Source organism: Antechinus flavipes, chromosome 3 (assembly GCF_016432865.1).
Source record: "Antechinus flavipes isolate AdamAnt ecotype Samford, QLD, Australia chromosome 3, AdamAnt_v2, whole genome shotgun sequence".
In the NCBI taxonomy this organism is placed as follows: domain Eukaryota; kingdom Metazoa; phylum Chordata; class Mammalia; order Dasyuromorphia; family Dasyuridae; genus Antechinus; species Antechinus flavipes.
In genome coordinates this window covers 379969692-379992329 of record NC_067400.1, presented here as the reverse complement: position 1 = coordinate 379992329, position 22638 = coordinate 379969692, and the positions used below count along the sequence as shown (strand labels likewise).

The following is a 22638-nucleotide window of genomic DNA, read 5'->3' as shown; positions in this document are numbered from 1 at the left end:
TTTCCATAAAGTGTGTGGGGATTTATGCAAGGAAGGAGCAAAACTTGGATAACAATGCTTTTTAGAAAAGCAAAAAAAAAAAAAAAAAAAAAAAAAAAATTGAATGTTCCAAACAAGAGGTAACAACACTTTTAACCAGGATAAGAAATGTTCTTATGAGTAAAGAGAAAGTTATAAATGCCTGTGTGGGATGGCAACCCCTAACTCAAAATGACAACTCAGAGATTTCTCAAAGTGAAGATCAGAAGCTGTATTAGAATCTGGAGAGAAGTAGGCAGTCCGCTCACTGAGTTCTTCAGAGAGAAGAGGCCGATGATTACAGAGTTAGAAGCATTATGTAGTCATAGGAGGACATGACCCTCTTTCCTTATCTGGTTAATTTTCACTACCTGCTCCATGCTTGCTCAAGTGGAAGGTAGCAGGTTTACTAAATTCTAATCAAGTCCATATAGTTGACTTATTGAAAATATTTTTGCCTAAATTTAATGTGGTGAGCTTATTACAATGTTTGTAAATACTTGCTTGAGCTGATATGAGCACTCTATTGTAATGTACCTACAAAGAATTTCATTTTTCCCAAATCCATCAAACCTTCATAAACTAAAATTTATGTTATAGGTTCAATGAACCTTAGTTAATGATTTTATGAGAAACCACATAATCCCTCACAAAAAGGGTATTTAGAGGTAAGTAATAGATTAAGCCAGGGGGGTTAAAGATTTCTAAATAACTAAGGAGACTTGGCTTACCTCAGGTTTTCTCAATCAACAAATAGAGATAGCTAGTTTGGAGGCTTCTGGAATATCTCCAGGCCATTAAATAATTAGTCAGATTCTTCCCTAAGCATTTGAGTGAAGGTCAAAATGTTACCTCAGGTATTTTCTGCTAGAAAAGTAAATCATTGATCTTCTTCCCAAAGTCTTAATGACTAAATAGTTCCTTGGTCTGAGTCTTGAATTACCTAAATTTATTATTCTGAAAAGACCTCAGTTTTCCATTTCACTCATTCCATTTCATACCTGAGATATTTTAGGGATAGAGGTGCCAAAATATAGCAAATAATATGATGACATATAAAAGTGAGGGAGAAAGAAGGGCCAGAAATGATTCTGAATTCAGAGAGCTTTGTGACCAAACTGAAGGCAGTGTCTTCAATAAAAGAGCAAAACTGAGCGGAGAGAGATTTTGAAGGAAGATAATTTGGATGTGCTGAGGATGAGATACATGTTAAGTAAATGATTGGTTGGGTCTCAAACTCAAGAGATGCATGTTGTTTGGATATATAGATTTAGGTGTCTTCTGCAAAGAGACATTCTTTATACATCCAGAGGGACCTGATGAGATTGAGAGGAAAGAGCTTATAAACAGAGATAACAGAGGATAAATTGCTAGAGAATACTCAAAATCATTCAGTAGGAAATAAATATTTGTCCACTGTAGAGAAATGAGTAGTGTACAATTCAGTGTAAGGGGTACCAGGAGAGAGCAGAGTCAGGAAAATAACGAGTGGGGAAAATCAGTATATAGAAGGAAAAGTCTATTGCATCCAAGGGGATAGAATTTTAAGGAAGTACAAAGACTGAGAATAAGCTTAAGATTTGAAAATTAAATGATTGTTGAAGAATTTGGGTAGAATGACTCAGGGAAAAAATTGGAGTTCAAAGGGTTCCCCATTACTATATGGCAAATTATATCAAGACACAGTCTTCATCAAAACTCTTTGGTGACAGTAAAACAAAAATTGGAGGGGGGAGGCAGATGAGTGGAAATGGCTAGATAACAAAACTTTAGAAAAGAAATCAAAAGTCCATTATTGAAGGAATCTAAAGAAGAAATGAGTGGTAGTGGGATTCTTTGACCTAGAAAAATTGCAAAACAGGCATAAAGTGGGTTTGAATATCATCATACACAATTTAACAGGATAAAATCTAGAGGGATTGTTAGGCTTAGTATAAAAAAAGACTAATTGAATATTTAAAACAGAATAAAGTTCTTTTGTGTGATGTGGTTGTGGAGAGCAGGAATTTACTAAAATAGTGTAGAGGCTATCTTTTTTTTTAATATTTTATTTTATTTTATAACAACTTTACATTGACAGAATCCATGCTAGGGTAATTTCCCTTTACAACATTATCCCTTGCACTTGCTTCTGTTCCGATTTTCCCCTCCCTCCCTTTACCCCCTCCCCTAGATGGCAAGCAGTCCTATATATGTTAAATATGTTGCAGTTTATCCTAGATACAATATATGTGTGCAGAACCGAGCAGTTCTCTTGTTGCACAAGGAGAATTGGATTCAGAAGGTAAAAAACAACTCAGAAAGAAAAACAAAAATGCAAATAGTTCAGCTTCGTTTCCCAGTGTTCTTTCTTTGGGTGTAGCTGCTTCTGTCCATCATTTATCAATTGAAATTGAGTCTTTGTCAAAGAAATCCACTTCCATCAGGATACATCCTCATACAATATCGTTGTCAAAGTGTAAAGTGATCTCCTGGTTCTGCTTATTTCACTTAGCATCAGTTCATGTAAGTCTCTCCAAGCCTCTCTGTATTCATCCTGCTGGTCATTTCTTACAGAACAATAATATTCCATAACATTCATATACCACAATTTACCCAGCCATTCTCCAATTGATGGGCATCCATTTAATTTCCAGTTTCTAGCCACTACAAACAGGGCTTCCACAAACATTTTAGCACATACAGGTCCCTTTCCCTTCTTTAGTATTTCTTTGGGATATAAGCTCAATAGAAACAGTGCTGGATCAAAGGGTATGCACAATTTGGTAACTTTTTGGGCATAATTCCAGATTGCTCTCCAGAATGGTTGGATTTGTTCACAGTTCCACCAACAATGCATCAGTGTCCCAGTTTTCCCGCATCCCCTCCAACATTCATCATTATTTTTTCCTTTCATCTTAGCCAATCTGACAGATGTGTAGTGGTATCTCATGACCCGTCCCAGCAGGTCATCAAAGTGTGGGTCCTAAGGTGGACATTTGCCTGTAAGGCTATTGCCTGAAAAGGGATGGGGTTAGAAATGAGGAGGGAGATGACCTGAGGTAGAGCAAAGTCTCAGTTTATTGAATGAAGAGGGTCTAGTTTTATATGATTTCTGGGTGGGGGGTTGCAATGTAAAGAATGTCAGACCATAGGTGTGGCTGACATCCTGGGTAATGGAAATCTTCACACTATTCTAATCTGAACCAAAACCCATCTAGTACCAACAGGTCATTTGCTGAATCATAAAAGCAGTAAAAGACAAGAAACTTCCATCACAATTTTTGTGTAAATGTCTGAGGCACTCTGGAAAAAAGATATTTTCTTGTAGGGTTAATGCTTTTAGTAGTGCTGATTACAATGCAAGTTGTTAGCAGACCCCCAAGAATGTGTCCCTTAGTAGCTGTGATTTTATATTTTGCTATGTCTCCATTAACTTTATTTATTTATTAGGGGACTTCAAGGATTTGGGAGAATAGAAATGCCAAACCTAAAGTAGTAACTGATATCACTCTCACACTTTAAGGAGCAAGAATAGTTTGTTATTGTTACAATTACTGTTTACCTAAGGCTGAATATTCTAACCTAGTAACTTATTTAACCCAAAGGGAGTATGTGTTTCTTAAGTAGAGTGCATTACCATAGTTGGTGGGAAGGCTTCTCCCCACTGCTGAGAACAGTCTCAATGCTCTGGTGGGCTACAGTGGTTTGTTCCATGCTAATCCTGGGTCCATTCAATTTTACATCACATATCCAAAATGCATTTGATTTTTCTTCCTCATATAAGCATGTGTAAGAGACCTTCCTTTTCACATCTTTTGTCCTAGGGTAATCTGTACCTTATGATAATCCCTAAATCAATTCAAGAAATAAAACAAAGGAGAGAAGGCAGTAATCTATAAATCTTTTTTGTTTAAATTTCAATATAAGCTCTCAAATAGCATTACATTGCAATCGTCTATTAGACCTGAAATAGCCCGGGCAATAAAATTCAAGGTGGCCATAATAATTCATAATTTAGAAATAATTTATTTGTAACTGGGCTAGATGGTCTGCATGGCCAGGATGGACCTCCAGTAGGATTCTGGCATGGTTTCGTGCCCAACTGAAGTAGGGGCAGCCTTATAAGCATTCTTGTTCACTCTTGCTGGCACTTTTGACATTAAACAGTGACTCCACTTTACAGGAGGAAAGATACAATGGCAGATGTTTTAACATAGATAGGGATCAGGGTTAGGTGACCACCCTCATGGAACAGATATCCTTGGGAGCATTGTTGATCTGGTATTTTGAATTGCAAAAGAAGTCCCCCAATCTAGCTGAGCAGACCCTTCTCTGCGAGCCCCAGGCCCTTGAACCTAAGACTGAGGGAGGGGAGGGAAGGCCAGTCCTTTGTCCATTTCACTCCCGCCTTTTATGCTCATAGTTGTGACTCATCTGAGGCCAACCCGGAATAAGCCATCTTAAGAGCGAAAAGTTCCAGGGTCTTTATGCGATCCTGAATGTAAGAGATGAGGCACTTTCTAATGCCAGGAGCTATTAGGAGGAGGAAAAGGAACAAGCGTACTGGGCCTGTACCTCCTGAGGAGGGTGGTTAGCCAGTTACAGAATGACTGATTGAAGCCTCATGACTGGCCTCCCAGTCATCTAACTACTTATACAGGGAAGCAAGAGATTCCCTAATGACACCCAACTGATTTTGCATAGAATTAACAAGATTCTCCTAGTGCCATGCACAGACCCCTTGCTTCATGAACAGAGGATCTAACCCACGGCAGTTGTGTAACTTCTGCCGGGAGCCCACTGACTTTACCAGATGAGTAAGGAGATTCTCTAGGGTCCTAATGTCTGCATCGACCAGAGAACTAACAAGGCAAATGTAAGGCCAGAGAAATTGAGGCAAGACAGAAATCAGAGAGCTCCCAACCTTCTATCAATGGGAGAGTCTGATTGACTGGACAGAACCCTCATCTCAAAGTATCCAGTGGTGAATGTAAGTTCTCAATGACATGTATACACACGCACGGTACAACCACAGGGGTAAACCAAGGCAGGGGCAGGGGCAGAACATAGAACATGGGAACAGACTATGGATCTGGTTCTGACAGCGTGGTGGGAGACACTGGACATTCTGTTAGGAGCCAGCAACTCTGGACTCCCCCTTATCTTAAGTCTCACAATAACATTTTATAACCTTAGAGCAAGTGGCCCTCAGTCCTTAACGAACCAGAAAGGGGTTTGCAACTAAGGGGATCAGGCAGAACAGTTAAGGAAACTTGAGACAGAACAACTTAGGGAAACCGAGGCAGAACCAATTAGGGAAACTGAGTCAGGACAATTAAAGAGAACTGTGGCCCAACATTAAATAAAACTAGAAAAATGCGAGGACAAGTCTCTTCCTGATAACCCCCAGAGTTAACAGCAGTACCAAAGCTCCTTGTTACAAGCATATTAGGTCCTCTATAGTTCTGGGGCACCATCTCAGCCAGAGAATCCAGTTTGAGATGCGCAGTTCACTGTGAGTTAGGTCTGTGGTCATTAGTGCATTTAACTCAATCTCTGCTTACAGAGCAGCAGGGCCCAAGAGCTCAGACCCATTAGGAGGGGCAGATCTCTCCCAGGGAGAAGGGAGAGGCTTGGAGTAGCTCCATCTGTCCCCGCCCAGAGAAACAGACTGGGCTGCAGAAAGCATCAGATTGCACAGCAGATTATGCACAGTTAGACCATCAAGGCAGGCAAACCCCAAACTTTTAGATGCCAGATATCATACAAGTACTTTGAATACTGAGGTACTAATTAATGAACTGGGGTTACAGGACTGAAGAAAAACCGATCAGAGAGACTTCCGGTCCCAAGATAGGTGTCTGATTTCTAAAACTTTTCTAACCAAAATAATCTCCAAAACTAAGTCTGCCAGGGCAATTTCAACAAAATAAGGGATTCTAAAGCTAAAGCATCCAAATTCAATCTGAACTAGTGAGATAGGGGTGGGCCAGAAATGCCTACGGCAAAGTGAATAGGAGTTAGGAGTTCCCATTGTTTCAGGTATTTTGAAAAGAAAAATACACCAGTTTCCCCAACATTCTCTTTCCCCCCCTTTTTTTTTTCTTCATGGAAAAGAATTATCAAATGACCATTCCACATTTAAACCCCAAGAATGAATCAAAATCCCTATACATAACAGACTAGTACAGCAGCATTTCCTAAAAATCCCTCAAACATAACAGCAATAATTACACATTTTTAACAAATCCCATCCCAAATCTTAAACACAAAGTAATAGATGATCCAGGCAAGGTTCAACAGTCAGTCATCGACCATTCCCTAAGTCCCTCATATCAGTCCAAAGTACACTAGATACAGAGTCCAGCCCATGATTTCATTTTAAAACTGCTGCTTCAGGCTGTGAAGTGATAGGACACCCATGGAGAGAGTGGGTGTATTCATGCTGACAATCAAAACTGATCCAGGTTCCAAAAGCAAGACAAAAATTTGACCAAAATCTAGAACATAAACACAAATCTAACAAATAAAGATTAGATCAGTCTCAGATAGAAAGACTCAGTTCACCAGACTGCTGCAAAATATGAGGAGGCTAAAATACATTGTTTCCTATGTGAAGAGATGAGTTTGCTTTACAGACCAGCCAAACAGGTGCAGTCTCAAGTTGTAACATCAATGAGGTCTCACAGACCCCTGTTAATTGTCCTTTTATCATGTAAAAACCTTAAAGAAACAAAACACAAATATCCAGTAACAGACAGATGACCAGACCAATTACTTAGTTGTCCAAGCACTTAGCATACAATGATTACATATAACCAGACTGAAAACAGCAAGGCATGACATAATTGAATTGCATTAACAATTCTATTGACCATTGCTCTGATCATAGAGACCAGTTACAGAAGGAAAAAATGCAAGAACATAATTATAACGTAACATAAGCAATCAAAGCTCAACCTTCAGAACATACAGGATAAAATAGCCTTAACCCAGTTTTATTCCAATCAATCGTCCCACTACCTGTCAGAGGGTGGAGCTTTAAAACTCCCAAATAGCATTAACTAATTAACTATAAGCCCAAGAAATTTACCTCCAATAACAGATTCCATTAATCAAATTTCTGATAACTCCTAAACAAAGATTTACCCTAACCTTATGGTAATAACAGAAAGAAATTTTGTCTCAGTAAGTTCACAACTTAGAACAATTATCATCTCTAAGTAGATGTTATATGAGTGAATATTATACATACAAATCATTTTGCTTTTAAAATTCCCAATAGAGAGAAAAACATCCCAAATTGCACAGAAACATTTTCAGAAGGACAAAGAAAAAAACTATTATGTTCAGAGGCCCTTTAAGTAACCTCAGGATGACCCAATACAATCAATTGAAACTTATAAGAAAGACCCAATTCCACATAAAAGAATTCAAGAAGGTTTTCAATATAGCAATTAAACTTTTAGAAATATTCATGCCAAAGTATGGATCACATTTATGACCATATTTCTCAACCAAGAAAACCTTTATGTATCAAGAAACAAATATTCAATCAATTAACCTAAAAGTAAGCATGTCCTTAAATGCCACAGTTTGCTGCATTCGTCTTAATCAGATAAGGAAAAAAAAAAAAAAAAAAGGCAGGAACATACTTAGGGGGGTGAGGAGAGGAGAGGATTTCATGTGGCCATCCTTCCCCCATCCCTGTCTCCTAGAAAAAACTTCCCTCAGGTTCCCCACTCAATTTCCTACATGGGGATCCTTTTCAAGATTTAGCCCATCAGTTTCCCAACATCAGGTTTCTTCCCAAATCCATTCATTTCCAACTTTTTCTTTCTCCCTAGCTACATACTTGAACAATCTCCTTAAAGAATTTTCCTGCCCAGATACTCTTTTGCCCAGGTGGCAGAAAGCAGTGGAGGTGGGCAGCTCCCTCGCCCACCTCTTCCCCTACTCCCAAAAGTCTTTTCTTTCACCTTCCTAAAACCATGCAAACCTCCAATTGCCCCTACAAATCAGTCCTTCCTAAATGACCTGCATTTCCTCGTTCCTTTTTCCTTCAAAAACCTGTACGATTCATACTATAGTGAATAGCCACATGTCTAGAAGAGCTGGATTTAAAGTATAACTTATGTTAACAAATAACTCAGTGTATCTCAGAAGGTAACAAATTCTGAACCAAACTAATAGAGGACTCTTACAAATTCTTTTTTCCTTGTTCTAACTGAGTTTTATCTGGCATTAATTAGCATTTCCAGACAGAGTTTCCCAGCCCAGGCTAAATTGGAATTCTATTGTTCATTTTTTTTTCTTCCTTTTTAGTAAGAAAATTATCAATATTCAAACAAATTCCAAGATCTTATACTCAGAATAAACAAATCTAGCATGCAAAGGGTATAGCAAAATTATTTCTCACAATTTTTTTTTTCTTCAGAACCATCCCAAACTTCTTAATCAAATTACTTCTCTGCCTGAGTTTCAATAAGGTTTCATTGCCTGTTTCAAGGGGAAAAAAAAAAAAAAAAAAAAAAAAAAAAACTTTCCCATCCATTTAAAACAACCAATTCCATGTAGTACAACAGGTTAAAAAAGTTTAAAATCACAAGCAAATTTTCAAACAACCAACTGACAAATTTCTTAATCATTGTTCTTAAAACTTAACAAAGCTTTTAAATCAGCAAACAGACTAGGGGCTTTTTCCAGGACCTCTGCCCCCAGTGAGAAGTTTGTTGCACCTTGAATTCCCTTTTTCCCTTCCAGAATCCCAATGGGCTTCTGTGAACTTCCAAGCCCATTTAGTGCTTTACTCTGCCTTCACAGAGAATGCCTAGATATTCCATTCAAACTTCTTTTCTTTAAATGTTAGCATACTGCTCTTCCATATATATATTTTTAACTTTTCAAACTTTCAAATCCCTTTCAATCTATTTTTTTCTTTCTTTTTTTTTCCTTCCCTTCTCTCCCTTTTCTCCCTTTTTCTCACAGGCTGCTGCAGTCAACCAGAGACAGACAGAGGGAGAGAAAGATTTTTCAAATTCTTGATATTTTCCAAGCCTGCAACACAGAGGCTGAATTCTTATCTCTTACAAGGTTACTAACTTTTTAACACAGAACACAAAATACAAAGCAAACACATACAGAGACACATGCAGAGCTCCATTTTCACTTTACTTTTTTTTTTCCTACATCCTGTTGCTGCTTACGAATTAGAGCAACAGATTAAAAGTTAGAAATCACAATTTTATACTAAACACCATTGCAACTTTGTTAACAAAACTTTTAGACAGAAAAATCACACAGAACATACAGAACATACACCACAATCAACAGCAACCAACAAAACAGACAGACAAATCACACAGAACACACAGACCACACAGAACATGCAGACTAGTCTTCCAGAACCAGGTCAAGACTCTTACGATGGCGTCCCATGAAGAGCCAGCAAGGGTCACCATCAAACACTGCATCCAGCTAGACCCACTTGCTACAGATACAGTAGTACTCACCAGACCAGACAGGCGGCTGCAGGATAGTTAGGCAGCTGCAGCTGCAGGGGCCCCTCAAAATAACCAGAACTGGTTTTTGGAATGCTTTATGCCAATTTTGTACAGAATTCAAAATTTGGGTCTCACTCTCCTGGTCCACAGAAAAGAGATTACTGAATACTAGAGGCTGAGGAAGGCCTCTCGGTGGCCACCCCCTAGGATTCATAATCTCTTTTGCCCTCCAGGGAGAGGGACTGGACATCAGACCAGGCCAAAGGCTTATCTTGGGGGGAACTCTAATTGGGCTGAAATAGCCCAGGCAATGCAATTCAAGATGGCCATAGTAATTCATAATTTAGAAATAATTTATTTGTAACTGGCCTAGATGGTCTGCATGGCCAGGACAGACCTCCAGTAGGATTCTGGCATGGTTCCGTGTCCAACTGAAGTAGGGACAGCCTTATAAGCATTCTTGTTCATTTTGCTGGCACTTTGACATTAAACAGTGACTCGACTTTAGGAGGAAAGATACAATGGCAGATGTTTTAATATAGATAGGGATCAGGGTTAGGTGACCACCCTCATGGAAAAGATATCCTTGGGAGCATTGTTGATCTGGCATTTTGAATTGCAAAAGAAGTCCCCTAATCTAACTGAGCAGACCTTTCTCTGCGAGCCCCAGGCCCGAAGACTGAGGGAGGGGAGGGGAGGCCAGTCCTTTGTCCATTTCAGATCCAGCAAAGTGAGCCATGATTAGTTGAGTTCTGTCATAAGCTGGGGAAAGGATAGTGACTCTTTTCCAAAATAAATTTGTTGCATGCTCCCACTGGGGTGTATAAGACTCTAAACTGGAAAACAAGTTTCATGGATTGAAGTAATCAAGCAATGTTACAACAGGAGCAGAAAGCATGAGGAAAAAGAAAAATGGGGGCAGTAAGAGAAAAATGTTTCTTAACTGAGAATTACATAATATTATAGTGTGTTCCTTATTGCATGCTATCCTTTATAACCAGATAAGAATTGAATAAACCAGATAAATAACCAGAAATAAACGTTAGGCTAGAATCAAAGTCAGCCATAGTCCAAAGTGTTAAAAAGCAATTAATTGGGCCTCTGAGATTCAAAAACAAAACAAATATACACATACATATATGTATATGTGTATGCATATGTATGTGTATATATAGACACAGATATATGCACCCCCATGAGTGCATATACATATGTGTGCATGGTGTATATCTCTTTTTTAAAAATCTGATACAAAAAAATGGGGGCTGGGGAGTCAAGAACTCTCATTTACAATCAACATTAAGTTCGAAAATAGCTGGCATTGAGAGGTGTGTCACCACAGTAAGAGAAGTCATTCAAATGATTCATGCGATTGAAGGTAAGATGTCTAAAAGGTAAATGAGGAAGCAGGTAATGAAGGGTATTAGGAGAGAAGAAAAGAGTACAGGACATTTTTTAAGTTCTTCCCTGCATTTTCAGACCTACCAGTTCTTGAAGGTACATCCAATATTCTTCTTTTAGCTATAGATAGTGAAAACAAATGCTAAGGTATCCTCCTCTCTTCTGTACTCTCAGTAAGTTGCATGGTACAACCAAAGATTATTTAGACATATCATCTTAGGAGGACTTAAAAGTGGGAAATGAAGCGAGAACGGACACTAACCAGTAGCTGGTTTGATTTCACAATCAATGTCCCTGACCAGCAGGGTGTGCTCAAATTGAGCAGATCATTTCTTGTCTCTTCTCACTGCTGTCCAACCATTTGGCCAGGTCTCATCTTGCCATCCATTTTCACAGCTCATGGGTGTAATTGTAAATACATGGCCGGGCTTCATCGCTCCAACAGGTTTATTTTTGGCGCATTGTGGTACATTGGGCACTGGATGGAAAAGCTTAGGGATTTGCTGTCTGCACTAGCTTCAAATAACTGAAAAACCATTTGCATGGACATGCTTTTGAATGATGCTTTCCAACTCTCTGTCTTGAACTCCAGGTTTCACTTCATTGATTGCTTGTATGAGACACTTATAAATTGTCTGAACCAGTTTTCTTGCACTTCTCCAACAAAAATGTGTCATTCAGTTCTCCATGATAACATTTTGATGGTGAGATCCACATTAACAGTATCACCATCTTGTAAGGGTCTCCTGTCTGGAATTCCAGATGCAGACCAACCACTTCATTCACTGAAGTCCAGAGTAGCTTAAGAAAATTATAATAATTGAGTGGAGAAGGACAGCAATTTCTTGCTAAATGGATGACATGGTTTATTTCTTCAGCAGTTACACCTGGTTTAATCATCATTGCAGCAACATCCATGCTTTCATTACAAGGCTACCTCTTAGCACCATGCCTTCTAAAACTACAGAGGAAAATATTTTTCTTTGACGAGTGCCTTTGAGAGCCTGTTCAGATTTAGAAATTTCTAAAGGGTGATCGGCATAACCAGGCCTCTGAATATAAATTGGCACTGGCCTTGTTGGCATCAATGGATAAAGTGGTCTAAATTTACCAGTGTATTGATAAACTGCCCAAGGTATCTGTGCTAGTTTCATCTTCCAGAGTCCAAGAAAAAACTTCAAGTTTTGCTTTTTCTTCTTTAGCATTTTTGTGTAGTAACTTGTGAGTTGCTCAGCTTCTTTAAAACACTCCTGAGAAGAGATATAGGAACCCTGGGCGCCCAGCTTGGTACAGGTAGGGCACTGCAGATTGGACTCGCAGCTGGACTGTGCCACTTTGCACATCCAGGTTTCCACAGCCACCATGCTGCAGCTGCTCTATACCGCATCCCCACAAATACCACTGCTGCAGGGCCAAGTCTCCTAATATAAACTCTCACAACTGGTATTTAATAGCATCCTCCTTCCCTCCCACAGAGATTTGTCCAATTACAATATAAGCAAATGATATTCCAAAAAAAGAAACAGTAGCATCCTATGAAAAAGTACACTATGTCATGAATAAGAAGGGAAATGGCAATTAAACCTTTTGGATTTTCATTTCTTCCAAATTAAATGGCTAAGAAAGATAATACATGCTAATAGGCTGGGGAGGTATATGAAAATAAACTGACTTTATATATTGTTGGAGGAATTGAGAAAACTTCTGGAATTACATAAAATACATTATAAAAATGGTCATGGCATTTGAATTATTCAGAACTAAACAGAAAATTTAATCTACAAACACAGGACTCAAGAGAAGCATAGAAAGGTAAAGAGGAGAAAATACATATTATTGAAATGTTAAACTGTTTACATCAGTAACTCTTAAAAAATATACATTACTGGGGAAGACAGAGGTGGATATCTCATGGACAGATGGTGTGCTCATGAATGGACTCTGATGTGACAATATGAAATTAAAAGAAATTAAGGGGTGGAAAAAGTTCTGTGCTGGAAGAAGAGGAAAGAGGAGGTGCAATGAGACAAATTAGATTATATGAAGAGGCACAAAAGATCTATTTCCAGGGGGGAAAAGGGGTGGGGGTGAGAATTGCCTGAAACTTGATCTCATCTGTTTTGGCTCTAAGAGGAAATAACTTAATCATTCAATTGGATAAAGAAATTTATTTGCACCTCTAAAGAAGAGGAGAAAGAGGAAAGAAAGGGGAGGAGATGGATAGAAAAAAGGGCAAAAACACTATGAAAAATAGGTAAGAAAAAATGGGGGAGGATGATCAAAGATAAGATAGTAGGAGGAGTGGAATAAAAAATAACACTAAGAGAAAGGGGAAGGGGTGATAGGAGATAAGATAGTGGATGGAGTGGATAAAAAAAAACTACAAGGACAGGCTGAAAAGAGAGAACAAAAGTATATAGACAGAAGGAAATAGAATGGAGTGAATACAGAGCTGGTAATCATAAGTGGAAATGTGAATGGAATGAACTTTCCCATCAAAGGGAAACAAATAGCAAAGTGGATTAAAAAAACAATGTTACAGTATGTTGTTTACAAGAAACACATTTGAAACAGAGAAACACATAGATAGTGAAGGTAAAAGGGCTGAAATAGAATTTCTTATGCTTCAACTAAAGGAAAAATAAAGTAGAGGTAGCAATTCTGATCTCAGATCTTTAAAACAAAAATAGAAATAGATCTATTTAAAAGAGATTAAGAAGGAAAGTACTTCTTGGTAAAGGGTGCAATCAACAATGCAGTAGTAACACTATTAAATGTTATGCACTAAGTGATAGAGCATACAAATTCCTAAAGAAATTATTTAGTCATTTATAGAAAGAAATAGAGGGCAAAACTCATGGGGGACTTCCACCTCTCAGAATCAGACAAATCTAACCACAAATATAACTAACACAGGAATACACCTTTTGCTCTGCAGTACATGGCACTTGCATGAAAACTGACTATATATAATAGAGTATAAAAACCTCACAATCAAATGCAGAAAGGCACAAACAGTAAATGCTTCCTTTTCAGACCACAATGCAACCAAAGAAAATAACACAATGAGAAAACATTTCAAAACTTATCAGAGACAAAGAAGCTTGTAGGGGAAATTTTATATCTCTAAATAGCTACATGAATAACATAGAGAAAGAGGAAATCATTGAATTGGGTATGCAACTAAAAAAAGAAAAACTAGAAAGTGAACAAATTTAAAACCCCAAATTAAATACCAGATTAGAAATTCTGAAACACTGAGAGATTAATAAAATTAAAACTAAGAAAACTATTGAACTATATAAAAACTACGATTTGATTTTATGAAAAAAATCTTCAAAATAGACAAAAAATTTGATTAGAAAAAAAAAAGAAATCAAATTACCATCATTCAAAAATGAAAAGGATGAACTTACCACCAATGAAAAAGAAATTAAAGCAATAATTAGGAGCTATTTTGCCCAACTATATGACTGCAGCTCTGAGAAACTAATGAAAATGAATAAATATTTACAAAAATATAAATTTCCCTGATTAACAGAAGAGGAAATAAATTATGTAAATAATTCCATTTTAGAAAAAGAAGTTGGACAAGCCATTAATGAAATCTCTAAACAAGAATGCCTATTACCATCTCTATTATTCAACATTGTACTAAAAATGATGCCTTTTACAATAAGAACAAGAAATTAAAGGAATTAGAATAAGCAATGAGGAAATAAAATTGTTATTCTTTGCAGATAAGATGATGATATACTAAGGAATCCTAGCAACTCATACAAAAAACTAGTGGAAACAATTCACAGCATTAGCAAAGTTGTATCATATCAAATAAGTCCACAGAACGCATCAGCATTTCTATATATTACTGACAAAGCCCAGCAGCAAGAGATAGAAAGAGAAATTCCATTTAAAATAACTGTAGACAAAATAAAGTATTTGGGTGTAGAGGGCCACAGACAATGGGGAAATTGAATGAAATATAACACCATTCAGGCCAGAGGAAACCTGTTGACAATGTCTGATTCAGCTCTCATCTCCCCCTGGGGGCATCTCTGCCTTCCTGAGAAGTCAGGGTATGACAATCTGTGTTATACTTTGTTATGAGTTCAAATGTTGGAGTTCTTGTTCTTCTCAAGACACAGGGCTTAGAGGCTTAGAGCCCTCCGAATATCTCCAAATACAAAGGTTCTGTCCTTCAGCCTCTGCCTCTGCTTTCTTCAGCCTCCAACCAACACAGAGATGGAATGTCTCTCTTGTCTCCTTCTGGGGAGCCCAGCCACCAACTACAGTGGTGTGAGATGAAGATGAATCTGGTTGTCCACTGAACTCTCACTCGTAGCTTTATCCTCTGAAAGTTCTTCGTCCGCCACCAGCCAGCTAAGTGGAAAAAATGTATTCTGCCATAAATCCCTCATCGCTGGCCTTTTATCTGACTCTTCTGAGAGAATGGGATTATGGGTTTTCTCCCATAGTGCTCTCTGGCCCAACGAGCTTTAAGGGAGGTGTGGACTCCCTTGAAGTTAGAAAGTGTACTTTGTGAAGCTAGCATACTTGTGGACTCCAATGAGTAAAGGTGGGAACACAAGCCTTGTATTAATTAGTTCTACTTAGTACCTTGTTTCAGGTTCTGGCCAAAATCTTCTTGTAAGATTAGATCAACTCTAATTAGTTAGCAGTTAGTAAGGATTCCAACAGTACTTGATGCAGAGATCCTTGCAGTAAAGAAACATTTACATGATAATAGCAAGGTGCTTATAGTTAGCACATGCCCAGTGTGCTATAGTGATGTAATTGTACTATAGTTAGCACATGCTCAGTGTGCTGTAGTGATGTCGTTGTATTAAGGCATTTTAGACTGAGAGAACTTGGAATTAATGGACTCCTTATTTGACCATCCAAAAGGGTCTCTGCCTCTTCACTCCTCTTCTAAGTCCAAGGACATGAGCTGGTACCAAGATGCTCCAGAGACCTAGTCTGAATGGTACATTTGGGTGTCTATCTGCCAAGACAAAACCAATTACTATCTGAACACAATTATAAAACACTTTTTACACAAAAAAGACAGATTGAAACAATTGGAAAAATATCAATTGCTCGTGATTAGGCTGAGCTAAAAAAATGATGATTCTGCCTAAATTGATATACTTGTTCAGTGCCAATTAAACTGCCAAAATTATTTAATAGAACTAGAAAAAATAATAAAATTTATCTGAAAGAACAAAAGGTCAAGATTATCAAAGGCTTTAATGAGAAACAAATACAATGGATGGTGGCTTAGCAGTATCAAACCTACAATTAAATTATAAAGTAGTAGTCATCAAAATCATTTGTTATTGGCTAAGAAATAGAATGGTGCACCAGTGGAATAGATTAGAAGCATACAACATAATAATTATGGCTTAAAGTAATCTAGTAGTTGATAAATCCCTAAACTCCAGCTTCTGGAATAATAACTCACTATTTGACCAAAATTGCTGGAAAAAAATGGAAAATAATATGTCAGGAACTCAGCAGAGACCACCATCCATACCCCATAACAAAATAAAGTCAAAATGGGTAAATGTTTTGGGTATAAAGGATGATTTCCTAAACAAATTAGGAGAGTAAGACATAATTTACCTATCAGATCCTTGGAGAAGGGAGAAACTTATGACCAAAGAAGAATTAAAGAACATTTTGAAAGGTAAAATAGACAACTTTGATTGCATTATATTAAAAATTCTTGCACACTCAAACCCATCAGAAATAAGATTAAAAGGAAAATACAAAGGTGGGAAAAAATTTACAGTCAGCATTTCTGATAAAGTTTCATTTCTAAAATATAAAAAAAAAACTGTCAAATTTATAAAAATACGAATCATTTCCTAAATGATAAATGGTCAAATGACTTGAACAGATAATTTTCAGATGATGAAATTAGAGCCATACATAGTCATATGAAAAAGTGTTCTAAAATATTGATTAGAGAAATGAAAAGTAAAATAATTCTGAGGTACCACCTCACACCTCTCAATGGCAAAGGTAATGGGGAAATGATAAATATTGGAGGGAATGTTGGAAAACTGGGATACCAATGCATTGTTGGTGGTGTGGTGAAATGATCCAATCATTCTGAACCACAATCAGGAACTATGCCCAAAGGGTTATAAAACTGTGCATACTCTTTGACTCAGCAGTGTCACTACTGGGTCTGTATCCCAAAAAAATCCTAGAGAAGAGAAAAGGACCAACATGTTCAAAAATGTTTGTAGCAGCTCTCTTTGTGGTTAAGAAGGAACCGGAAGATGGGTAAATGCCTATCAATTAGGGAATGGCTGAATAACCTGTGGTATATGAAGGGTAAGACATTTTATTGTTCAAAAAAAGATGAACAAACTGTAGTGAACCTGAATTTGCAAGGCTGAGCTCTCTAGAATTCTTAGGCACTATGCCTATAATTTAGGCAAGTTGCAACCAGCATCAGATAATAACTGAGCCAATGAAGAAAAAAGTGCTCTCATACAAATTGTGCGTTGGGATAAAAACAGTACACTGTGTTTTTCTAATAAATTAAAGTTATTTAGATAGCAAATGAAACATTTTTCTTGATAGAAAAATACAAGTAATTAGTCATTGATACTCTGAAGAGATATGACTAATTTAGAACAGAAGTTCTTCATCCATAATCAATCATTCATTGGAATGGAAACATTATGTTATATATGAATCCCCTTCCTTGATCAAACTCTGTTCACATGTCCATTTGGGGTTTAATTAGGGTTAGCAAATATGGAAAATCTCTATTCTCTCCCAGTAAATGAATGATCCTTTTTCTATCTTTTTAACTTGAACTTCAAAAAAAAAAAAGAATTCCTCTAGCAGAATGTATAGACACCTAATAGCCACAATTGTGCATATTAATTGGAAATGAAAATTGAACTTAGGGAACAAAGTGGACAAGTTGATGGAAACATATTTAGGCATGACTTTTGCAATCTCACTCTGAATTAATGGTGCCACAATCAATACATCAATCCCTGCCTCCATCTAACCCTATTAATATAGGGATTTTTGTGCATGTATACAATATGACATATATACATAATTATATACAGACATATATAATTATGTATATATGTTATATATAGGCATCTTTAAAGGAAATGCATTTGTAAATACATAGATTTGTGACAATCAGGATGAACCCTAGGAATGAAATATTGGGATTGCAAAAAAAAAAAAAAAAGCCTTTCAGATGGGCTGCTTACCTACCTACAGGGTGCAACTGAAGAAAAATCTATCTTACATTAAGAAGAGGGCAAAGGAGTGTAGTAATAAGGGGAATGGGATGGTGATGAGGTAAAGAGAAGGGAGGAAAAAGAGGAGGAATAGGACACTGAACTCAACTATGAATACCTATACTTGATAATTTGAATTATTAATAAATACAGATGGTGCATTCCTGAAGTGAGATTTTTTGTTCCCCTTACCCACCACAATTGTGCATATTAATTGGAAATGAAAATTGAACTTAGGGAACAAAGTGGACAAGTTGATGGAAACATATTTAGGCATGACTTTTGCAATCTCACTCTGAATTAATGGTGCCACAATCAATACATCAATCCCTGCCCTACAAAATTTAGTAATTAATTTGATCTGAAACACAAAGGTGAGTCTAGAGAGGTAGAGCCTGCTGAGATGGACGCACAAAAGGATAATTGGATTAACTATAGAATTCTGAGAAGTACCTTTCAGTAACTACTTGACAGAAAAAGACCTCAGAATCTATGTGGATTTTCCAAAGGTCATTGAATAGTTCCATTTGGAGGAACACAATTTATTTTAAACACTTTATGTCCACTGACTGCATTGTCTTCCTGATGTTCCCCATTGTTGCAATTAAAAGGTAGTAAAAGTGTATCTTGCAGGTGTCTAAAGGAAACTTCATTCTATCTGGTCCTTCATTACCCAGACAAGCCAAATTCTTCAAGAGAGAAAGGTGGCCAATATGTTATGTTGGTCCTCAGACAGACCTCATGTCCAACAAGTCCTTTCACTGGGGGTCCTGGAAACTTATGTGCTGTGCAGCTTTTGAACAATAACGTCACCATTTCTGGAAAAACAGTAGGATCCATTTTGTTGGATGAACAAAAATGTGGCATATCAGGTTTCTAGTAAAAGGAAAAATTTCTTATGATTTTTTATGGAATCCTTCTTCCCCTTTCCTCCCACTGAAAATTCCATCACTACTGCTTAAGGTTTTTTTTAGATATTAGAGTGGATTAGTAGAGAACACCTCATCCAGGTGAGTACTCTACCCCTTATCCATGAGGAGTTTCACAAGCCACCTCCTAGGTTTTTTGGTTCTTAAAAACTTCCCAGTTCAACCTAAATGGTTTCTCCTGTTGTGTCATCAGGACTTTCTACATGCTAGTTATGGACTTTATTTGACTGTTCCCCAGAAGGGAAAACTGCTAGATCTGCCAAATTCCAATCCGAAAAGATGAGGCCATTGTGCTGAATAACTTTGCAGTTATGCAATGGCCTTTGTGCAAGTTCTACAAAAAGCATGACAAGTGAATCTAATTTTTTCCAGGGGAGATGCAGGTTGAAAGCCATGGTAGAGGGAAAGAAAACATCTTATGTGTCCAGGACCCCCACTGATAATCAGTTTCCAAAGGAACTTTTAGTAAGAAAACTGATAGAATGCTGTTGAAGTAGAAAGAAGTACATTCTGAGGCCAACTGAAGGACATCAGTGTTATCAGCAAGCCACAGACTGAGAGGTGTTGACAGAATATATCTCCAGAATATGCGGCCTCTATGTAGAAGATGACATAGATGGAAAGGAAACATTTTTAAAAAGCCTCATATGAATAGGTATCTGAGAAAAATAGGAAGTGGTTGAGCAGCACTTATTAAGGATGTTTTGAGGAAGGAGTGCAGTGGTTGGACTGAAGAAAAAAGTCAAGGATTTGATTTTCAGAGTAAGGTTCCAATAATTGTGATGGCAATTGTCCAATGAGTCAGAAATAGCCCAAATGAGAAAGGACACTCATGATGGATAGATGCAGAAGATTGGGCTGCAAGGAAAATGAGAAAGGTAACTTATAAAGGGAAGAGAGTGGGCTTTGGGAATAGAGGAAACACAAATAAAGATGTAAGATTGCAAAGTGGGACAATGTATATACCCTGAGATGTAAGGGAAGATTTGGTCCAAACCACTCTTTTCAAATTCTATGTCAAGTGCTGGATGGAAAAGTAGGAAAACTTCATCACATAGGTGATTCTTCAGGCCAGGTCTAATAGTTTTGTGGTAAAAAGAGCCATTTCTCCTCAGAGAAAGGATTGTCGAAACTGAGGATCAAAACAGTAAGTTCATCCTTTTTGTTGTTTTTTCCTTGCATTTTAATCTTTTCTCATGTTTTTCCCTTTTTGATCTTAGTTTTCTTTTGCAATAGGATAACTGTTGAAATATATATCTATATATAATATAAATTGCATATGCCCAATATATTTTGCGTTACTTGCTTTCTAAATGAGGGAGTGAGGGGAAGGAAAGGAAAAAAATGTAACAAAAGGATTTGCAAGGGTGAATGTTGAAAATTATGTTTGCATATATTTTAAAAGTAAAAATATTTAGCCAAGAGTTGAGGGAGTTATGTTTAACTCCTTTGAAGACATGCAATGGGTCGGTGCCTCATTGGCAAGGTCAGGGAAATTGAATTCACTTTATCCTTAGGAGACACAGGTTGAAAGTAGTGGTAGAGCCAGGTAGAATCTGCTACATATTTGGGGACCCAATTGACAGTCAGCCTCCACTTGACCCATTTCTAGGGGAAATAATTGAGTAGTGCTGAAGTAGCAAAAAAAGTAGCTGAGGCTAATTGAATGACTGGTGCTATCATCAAGTTGGGAATTGCATGGATTTGGCAGGACTTGTCTCCAGAGTTTGAGATCTTTAGGTAGAAAGTGAAGTAGTTGAAAAGGAAAAAAAAAACAAAGCCTATACCATTAGGTGTCTGAGAAAAACTAGATCAAGACCTTGATCAGGGCTCATGGAAAAGGCTTTCAGGTAGCTTGAAATCTAATCTTTAGTGTTTAGATTGAAAGAAGAGGACACAGACTGGATTTTCAGAGTGAGGTTCCAATATTGGCCAAAGGAATTGACAAAGAAGTCAGATGCAGCACCAAATGAGAAAGAACAGCTATGATCAATAGATTCAAAAGACTGGGCTGCAAGGAAAATGAGAAAAATAACCTCAAGTGTGAAGAGAACAGGGTTGGGGAACAGAAGAAACGAAAATGAAGATGTGAGAAGGCAATTTATGACTTCTGCACAATTTGGGTAATGGGTGCATGCAGAGAATAAAGTGAAGACTTGTCTAAAGCACCCTTTTCAAATTCCTTGGCAATGGATGAGAAAGACAAGGAAAGATTGAAATCAGAGGCAGTTCATCTACAGAAATGGATTGGTTAGGACAATGAAAAGTAAATGAATGAAAAGTCATTATAGCAAAAGAAATTAGATCAAAATTCCTCCTGGTACTAAACAGAATTTTGACCAATTTGACTTGAAATAGAGATAGGATGGGGGAAAAAACAGTGTCAAGGAAGTAGAGGAAAAGTCTGGGAGAAAAGAGGGATGGTGGAAGGTGTCCATTTCACTCTCAAAGTTGTGTATGTTCTGCATGATGACACAAAAGAGAGTAGAATAAGGAGCTAGACTCTAGAGCAGTACTGTTTGTAAAACCAGGCAAGAAGTTTTGTTTTGGATAAGTACCCTGTTCAGGGATCACCATGGAGTATTTGGCAGGTGCACAAAGGAAAATGTCATCCAACTGAATGAAGGAAATTGAAGTCTGGCTGAGCAAAGCTTCCCTTAGGCTACATTGCCAATGTGTGTAACACAAGAATACCCATATGTGTGACTAAGGAGGGATGGAAAATAGGCTCCATCAGAGGGTCATGAAATGAAAGGAAACTGGGCTAAGGGCATCTAGACCTACCCACGAAGCTTGAGCCCCAGAGTCCAATTGCAATAGAATTCTTTGCAATGGCTGCTATAGACACTCTTGATGAGCTCATCAGGCATTGTTGTGTGTCTGCTTCAAAATAATGACAAGTTGCTGAGAAACAAAATGCAGAGGAGTAACTGGGCATTTGCCTTCAGTCGTGGTGGTGAGTGGACTGGCGGTTAAGGATGTTATTTTCATGAACGTATTTTGGATTTTCATTATCATCTGTGAACGTACCATCATTTTGTAGCCAAGTAGGTATATGATCCTGAATTTGGGGACCATTTCTCTTTTTATTTCTCATCAGATAAGGGTTTTGTGGTTCCATGTCTGTGAACTGTAGGCTCTTTTCCATGGTCAAGGGTTTAAATCATGTTAAACATGGCCAACAAGGTGAATAATAAGAGTTTTTGTGAAGTTTTCTGAAGGCCATAGCATCCATTGTCCATTGAGCAATATGGCCACTGATGGTAAAGAGTAATGCGTTGATGTTGTCCAAATGATGAGTTGTATACTTTGTGGAAGAGTGTAGCAGTGGAGATATATTCTTGACAAGAAATCTCCAAGATCCAAATAGTCCCATAAAAGAGCAATCAGGAATAAAGTGATGTTAACTTACATTGGCACCTAGCTGATTGAAGATTAAATCCAGATGGACATATAGTTATTCAAATATGAGGCCCCTTCAATGGATCAATGTCTTTCCCCACCTTTCAATTTGAGGGCTTCAGG

The 22638-nt window shown here is 37.6% G+C and overlaps 1 protein-coding gene and 1 pseudogene across 2 annotated transcripts in view; both read right to left on the bottom strand.

Moving 5' to 3' along the window:
- Nucleotides 1–22638, bottom strand: part of LOC127554392 (uncharacterized) — an 804883-nt gene that overhangs the window by 155226 nt on the left and 627019 nt on the right. The gene's annotated exons all lie outside the window — the stretch shown is intronic.
- LOC127554391 (methionine aminopeptidase 1-like) lies at nt 11131–12268 on the bottom strand (annotated as a pseudogene).